Below are 8,342 nucleotides of genomic sequence, written 5' to 3'. Positions count from 1 at the left end.
ATAAAAAGAGGCCTGGATTTCAATTTTTTCTTTTCCCAGGGATTTTTGCCTTAGGATGGTGTACTTGCCAGAAAGAGAAAGACAGAGACATTGAGGGGGAACATGAGAAATCACATGGGGGATGACCACACCACAATCTTTTTCCCTCCCTTCTGTTCCCAGGATCTTGGGCACGCACGCACACATGCTCGGTGTGATTTTCAAGCCACCGGGTTTGGAACTTGAACCGTGGTTGGCCATGTGGGAGTCCAGTGATGTAATCACTACGTCACTACAGCACCACCTCCCACGCAAAATATTTTTTCACCGAAATAAACTTGTACTTCATTTTTGTTTTTTTCTTTTTCTTTTTTTGGAGAGGTTTTTGCTATAGGGTGCATGCACTTGCTAGAAAGACAGAGACAGAGAGACAGAAAGAGAAATCACCCCCCAGGGGGCATGGCCACACCGCAATCCCTTCTCCTCCATTCTCCTCTCAGGATCTTGGGCATGCACACACACGTGCCTGGGGTGAATTTAAGCCACCGGGTCCAGGACCGAACCGTGGTTGACTACATAGGAATCCAGCGACATAGCCGTTATGCCAACTGCTGGTACCCAATTCCATTTTTTTCCATGAGCATTTTAAAGTCTCCTTATATAAGATAATCTATATGGATGATATTACATATTCTCTAACGTGTCCCTGAAGTGATAAAAGTGTGACCGGTGCTTCCGTGAACATAAACCAACATGGAAAGACATTTTTTGAAATGATTCTTAAAGTAATAGAAGAAAGATAGCAAGCAAGCAAATTTAAGACAGCAGCAGCCAGGGAGAGCACATATTTTCATCCCCATCTTAGAGAGTTACTGAGAATGCGTTTTAAGACTGTTGGAGAAAAAAAAAAATTTGTAATTTTACTCAAAATGTTCTTGTGCTGAAATTGTCATTTCTCTTGACACTCCTTTACCTCATGCCCGGTTTCCTTCTTTTCCTTTTTTAAATTGAGCTATAAGGGATAAACATGCCTATTTGTAGGTGTTTTATTTTCTGGGGACATGGAAGAACATACAGTGATGTTCTCAACCTCAAAAATTGTATCAGTATTTTCTACACTCTAGAAAAGAAGGGAGGCCCCTAAAATACTACCCGATTCATCAAAACTTATTTAGAATCCCCTCATATAGAAAGAAGGCTGAGGGTTTTTGGTTGTTGCTATTGTTGTTGTGAATATTGCAAAACTCCATGCTTTGAGGAGGCAGTTATGTTAGTTAAAGTCTCGGGTCCTTTCAGGCTTGAACTGGGGGTTTCCCTCAACCTTAGATGCTAGAGAAGAATTCAACATGTACACAAATGTCTGGGCAGTTCCCTTTGATGGTTTTTTGGTTTGGCCCTTGCAGTTAGAGCTGATTCTTCAGCAGACTAGGAGAAACTGTTGTTTTTCCCCAAGTAGACAAGTCAAGAGTCAACAGAAGGGCAGATATGAGCAGGAGAGACAGAGATTAGGGTTGCTTTGGGGAGCTTCTGAGACAGGGAAATGATATAAATTGGTAAGTTCTGGAAGATGGGTATGGGCGGGAGATGGCACCTTCCTTCTTGCAGAGCTGTGAGGCAATAACTGTGTTCATCCAGCGAGTCGTGTTGCTTAACTAGGAAGGATGGTGTATGGCTCCCAGCCTCCAGGCACTGACAGGGACCTCTGCACCCAAGTATGAAATAAGTATAAGTACCACCCGCTTTAAAGGGACTGTCAGGCATGGGCACACAGACATGCCGCCAGTGGCCACTGTGAACAAGAGCCCGTGGAGCTTTCCACAGAGCCTTCCAGCAAAAGAACCTCCAGATTCTTTCTCTCTTTTTAATAATGTTTTTTAAAAAGTTCATTTATTTATTTTTTCTGAGAGAGAGAGAGAGAGACCTCTCAACAGAATCTTCATGCCATGGTCACCCCAGCCTCAGTGAGCCTGGATCACAGGCATGTGTGTGCACCTGGACGTGAGCCTGGGACCTTCCTAATGGTATTAACATCATGGAACATTGTGTTACCGCGGTACCTCCAGGTACAAAACCTCCGTACTTTTATGCATCACTCTGTATACAGCCAAACCCTCTCTCCACCTGAAATTTAGAATTTAGAATTTTCTTCTTGATGTTAGTGCATGCATAGTTGTGCATTCACTGGAAAGGGACTGAGAGGGAGGGAAAGTGAGAAATCACTCCCCTTCTAGGAGGAATAACCACTCTGCAATCCCTTTTCTTCCATTCTCCTCTCAGGATTTTGGGCATTCATGAACACTTGTCCAGTGTGATTTTCAACCTGCTGGGTCTAGGACTCCAACCACACAATCTGTTGTGTGGGATCCAGTGCCTTAACCTGTATGCTACCTGTTGGCTCCCCTTTTGAAGCATATTTAACTAACTTAAGAGAAATAAAGGGATTTCCTGGCTAAGAAAAATTTTTAAAAAGTAAAAATAAAAAAAATTAAAAATTTATTTATTTACTTAATTCCATTTGCCATTATTTTTTAACTTGACCAGAAAGCGACAAGGAGAGCGAGAAAGGGAAAGCAAGAAAGCAAGCTGCCAGGTCTGGGACTTGAACCATAGTCTCCATGTGGGAGTCCAGCTCCTCAAACACTACACCACCTGCCAGCTCCAAGGATATAAAATTTATGCCTAGGGAAATACTTCTGTGAAATTTTCAATATAATACCTGAAAGATAAATAATCGATACAATTTTTAAATTATTTTTCATTATTCTTAATTAATAAATAGGCCTCGGTGAACTCAATTTCTTCTAAAATTAAGATAAGGATGCTACTTTATAAAGCTATTAAAAATGCAAAAATTATGGAGCCAGCAGAAGGCATGGTGGTTAAGGTGTTGGACTTCCATGTGAACAACATGGTTCAAGTCCTGGACCCGGTGACTTGAAACTCATGCCGGGTGCATGTGTGTGTATGCCTGAAATCCCAAAAGGAGAATGGAGAAATGGAGGAGTGTGGGAGGAGTGTGCACCAGCGAATATCGCCCTTAGGTTTCGGTTTCTCAGAGAGCAAACAATTACACAATGCCAAAGGCAATGATTGACTCCCCTTCAAAATCTCACCTTCAAAACCATACTCTGATTGGCCACTTCCCATAAAGGCCACAATTGGGCTCCCCTTCAAAACCTCACCTTCAAAACCATACGCTGATTGGCCACTTCCCATAGCAAATTGGTGAGCTTAGAATGCCTCAGATTTGCATATCTGGCACCTCATGATTGGTCCACAAAAGCAACCAATCATAACCCACCTTTTACAATCCTTCATTTAACCAATCACTGCCCACCAACATGTATATAACCACGATCCCTGGCCCACAATAAACGGATGATCCTGAAGACCCTGAAGAGCTGTGACACTGCGTTGTCTCTGGATGACCCTGAAGAGTTGTAACACTGCTTCGTTCATCCCATCTCTCACTCCTTCCCTCAGGAAACCTGTTTGACTGTCCCCCGGGTCGGGACAGAGGAGAAGGGTTTGTGGCATTGGAACCTCCCCTGGGGGATGATTTCTTGCTTTCTATCTTTCTGGCAAGCTCACACTCCCTATAGCAAAAAAAACTTAAAAAAAAAAAAAAAAAAAAGGTGAGATCAGCAGCTAGGAGTACATGCTGGTCTCCCATGTAGTTGAACGCAGTTCATGTCCCAGACCTGGCAGCTTGAAATGCATGCTGGGCACATGTGCATGTGTGCCCAAAATCCTGAGAAGAGAATAGAGGAAAAGGGAGTGCAGCATGGCCATCCCCCTTGGGGAGGTGATTTCTCGCCTTCTGTCTCTCTGGCAAGCACATGCCCCCTATAGCAAAAATCTCCCTCAAAAACAAAAACAAAAGCAAAAAAAGAATGCAAAAATTCGAAATGACCATAAAGGTCATTAAGACAATGCCGACATATGCAAGGTACATGATAAATTGGAGCTGCTCAGCATATTTGCTCATGTTTATTTCATATCTTCTTAGTTAGAGCCGGTACCTAAACTTTGAAAGAAAATCTCACAGCAAGCTGTCCTGTAGCTTCTTTGGCATGTGAAATGAAGTATCAATACGAAACCAGGTGATGTTAGTTTTCTTCAGCTATAGGATTCTGATATGTTCTCTTTACCAACTATCTTAATTTTCTCTTAGAATTTATCCTTTCACTCATGGGTAAATAGAATCTTGTCTCTGTGCTTTTATTTATTTATTTATTTATTTGAGAGATTTTTGCTATAGGGCATTTGTGTTCGCCAGAAAGTTTAGAGAGAGACAGAGAGACCGAAAGCCAGAAATCACCCTCCAGGGGAGATGGCCACACCACAATCCCTTCTCCTCTATTATCCTCTTGGGATTTGGGACACGCACGCACATGCTCCCAGCATGAGTTTAAGTCACCAGGTCTGGAACTTGAACCACGGTCGACTACATAGGAGTCTAGTGACATAGCTGTTATGCCAACTGTCGGTCCTTGTACATTTTTTTAAAATAGGCCTCATGAATATGCCATAAGTATTGTAATAATGCCTCACAAAAACACGAAGTCCTTTTTCTCAGTGCAAAGCTCTGGGCTGCAGTTTCTGCAGGCTGAGTCGACCAAGCTCGGATCTGGGTCCTATCAAGAGACAAAGTCAACATTCCGATTCTCTTCCTTTCTGCAGAGAATGACTCGACCTGATTCATCCAGAGAAGTCCGTATGTAGTTTTAACTCCTAACATAAAACGTCTGTCCAGGACACGACCCTCCTGGACTACGGACACTGCTGGCTCCTCATTTCTGTAACACGCTTGTGTCTGTGGGAGGCTGGAGCTGTTGCAATGTTTGTGGGAAACTGTGGAACTGTGAGTGGCACAGTGTTTGTTAAGATATAAAATGAGTCAGGGGCTTTATTAAAGATCAGTAGGGGGAAATCCTGTAGCCTGCTCAAATAAGTTACCCAAATCGATAATCATCTTTAACCTTTTTAAAATAAACTGGAAAGTTATGAATGCATTCTGGAAAAGAGATCCCAGAAATACAGATAAAATGAAAGTTATTTTTTTAAATGAAAGTTATTTTTGAAAGTCAGAAATCTCAGTCTTCCCTCCCAATATAACCACCATAATCGCGTTGTTACACGCCTTTAGGATAGTGTATTCATTTAAGTGTGTGTTGTGTATGTGCCTGTAAGAAATATATAATTTAATTTCATGAACTTTCTTTCTACAAAATGTCATACTTCATTATTGTCATATGTTATTACTTTATTTTATAAACTGTAATTTTATTTAATACATTTGAAATTCCAATACTTCACAGTACACACCGTTTCCAAGTTTAATGATATAATATCTCTAGGCTACACTAGAGATTTCAAGAGACATCTCTATTGGGACCAGGAGTTAGTGTAATGGCTACGTCGCTGGACTCTTCATGTAGTCGACCACGGTTCATGTCCCGGACCCAGTGGCTTAAACTCAACGCTGGGCATGTTTGCGTGTGTGCTCAGGATTCTGAGAGGAGCATGGAGGAGAAGGGATTCCAGCGTGGTCATCCCCCAGGGAGGTGATTTCTTGCTTTCTGTCTCTCTGTCTCTCTGTCTTTCCGGTGAGTGCACATGCCCTATAGCAAAAAAAAAAAAAAAAAAAAAAAGAGCCACCTCTATGTAACCATTAAGAAGTGCCAGCTCCACTACTTCCTGGCTAGGTTAATCTGGGCAGGCTCCTTAGTTTCCTGATGTAAAAAGCGTTTGTACTAATAAGTTAATTTTTGTAAAGTGCTTAGACTCATACCATACACATTTTATATTAGTAATTGCCTTTTTTAATGCCGCCGTGACTCTTAGCATGTATTTCTTTCACACAGTTGTGGTTTTCTTTCTCCCCTCACCCCCTTTTTCTCCCCTCCTTCCCTCCCTTTTCCCTCTCTTCTCTCCTGGCTAGATACTATGAGGTGGAATTGTTGTGTCCAAGTGTACGTTTACTGAATTTTTCAATAGATAGGACCAAATGCATGCCATGGAATGCTGAGCCAATTTTTGTTAAAACCAACAGGGTATGAAAATAAATGTTTCTTATTCCTTTTCTAACACTTGTTGTAATCAACCTTTATCATTTTTGCTAATCGTTTTTGGTTAAAAATGCGCTCCCATTATAGTTTTAATTTATGTTTCCCTGACTACTTGTGGTATTGTGTCTTTCCAATACACATATTGGACTATTTTCAGTGCTTCTTCCAGTGGCCTGTGTGCAGAATTTGCAGTTTTTTTCCTTCCTGATCTGTTCGTCTTTTACTTACTGATTTTTGAAGGTATTTATACATTCTAGGTGTTAATTTTAGGTTTGCTTTATGTATTATAAGCATAGATGTTCTCATTTATTACCATGAATTCTATTTCTGGCGTTCTGTGTTTCACACGTTAAATGTTGGAACGGTCAAGTTTATTAACGCTTCCTCTTATGACAATTGATTTTTTTTTTTTTTTGGAGAGATTTTCACTGTAGGGCGCGTGCGCTCGCCAGACAGACAGAGAGAGACATAGAGACAGAAAGCGAGAAATCACCCCCCAGGGGGGATGGTCACGCCGCAATCCCTTCTCCTCCATTCTCCTCTCGGGATCTTGGGCACTAACGCACACGCGCCCGGCGTGAGTTTTAAGCCACCGGGTCCGGGACACGAACTGCGGTCGACTACGTGGGAGTCCAGCGACATAGCCATTACGCTAACTGCTGGTTCCCATGACAATTGATTTTTGTGTCCCAGTTAGAAAAGAGTTTCTTTCTCCAAGGTGCTCCTGGCATGTCTGAGTCAACCGGAGAATTGAACCCTGATCTTCCATCCAGTTTCCATCATGACAGGGTGCTGTGCTTCTGCTGCACCACTGTGGCTGGGTCTTTTCAACCGTCCCCATTTTGCATGTAAATAAAAAAGTTAATAAATGAATTGAACTTATATTTATCTCTAGAGTATTTGTTTAAAAAAAAAAGCCAACCCATCTTTCCCAACTTTATTTATACTATTTAACATAGTATCTTTTAATGTTAAGAAATGCAAGAATAGGTGTGACTCTCTGTAGGAGAGGACTTCTAAATGTTTTTGGAAAATGTAAAGTATGAGCTTATTTTAGTGCAAAGCGTTTTTGAAATCCATGTGTCGCTTTTTTACAATGCACTGAACTTTCTGGAGGCCCCTAGTATTTGAACTATTCTTTCTGCTCTGGTGTCAGCACATGTTGAAATAATTTACTTTTTTTTTTCCCCTCACCATCCCTCCTACTTACGGGAGTTTGGAGCTGATTAGATAGAGGGGGACTATCAAAAGGAAAATACATTCAAGCTATGAAATGTTAAATTTAGACATATCTTAAAGACAATTTGTGGCAAGTTCAACCCCTGCAATTTGGGATTTTGCTGAGCAAATCAGACCTAGTCAGAGACAAGATTAGACCTTGTCTTCTGATTTCCAAAACACTGTATTTCTTTCTAAGCGGCTCAGTCTGAGCGGGTTGATTTTGCTAAGAAGTACTGTTATGGCCCCTGGCCACTTGTAGAAATTTGTGTATTCCAACTGGAGCGGAAAAAGGAAATAAAGCAGACAGCTTCATAGAAATATTAGGAAAAGATAGCAAAAGACTCAAAACATTTTCTTGAATGATTAAAGCTTCTGTGACTGCCAAATCTAAATACTTGAATATCTCTGATCCCATTTACCACACAATTTTACGTAGAATGGTGGTTAACAGGATGCACCTTGGGTTTGAATTCTGACACTTCTAGTCTCTGAACTCGAGAGACTTACGTACCTTCTCTACCAGTCTTCTCTTATTTTAAATGAGGATAATGATACTAGTGACTAATTCATACAGAAAATATTAAGATTAAATAAGTTATTCTCTGTGGAACATTTAGAATTCTGCCTATATAACACATGATAAACCATCATGTATCAGTATCAGCTATCTGTCTTTCTACTTGGTATATAGTAGTACAAAAAGTTGAACTATAGAAAGACAGAATAAGGGGACCAGCAGTTAGCGTAATGGCTATGTTGCTGGATTCCCACGTAGTCGACTGCGGTTTGCGTCCCGAACTGGGTGGCTTAGAACTCATGCCGGGCGTGTGTGCATGTGTGCCCAAGATCCCAAGAGGAGAATGGAGGAGAAGGGATTGCGGCATGACCATCCCCCCTGGGGGGTGATTTCTCACTTTCTGTCTCTATGTCTCTCTCTGTCTGTCTGGTGAGTGCACGCGCCCTATAGTGAAACAAACCTCTCAAAAAAAAAAAAAAAAAAAAAAAAAAAAAAAATAAACAAAATTGACATTCCACTAGCTAGACTAATTAAGAAGAAGAGAGTCCAGTAAC

The sequence above is a fragment of the Tupaia chinensis genome, unplaced genomic scaffold (genome assembly GCF_000334495.1).
Source record: "Tupaia chinensis unplaced genomic scaffold, TupChi_1.0 Scaffold144099_1, whole genome shotgun sequence".
Classification (NCBI taxonomy): domain Eukaryota; kingdom Metazoa; phylum Chordata; class Mammalia; order Scandentia; family Tupaiidae; genus Tupaia; species Tupaia belangeri.
The sequence above is the reverse complement of the archived record's forward strand: the minus strand, read 5'-3'. Positions refer to the sequence as shown.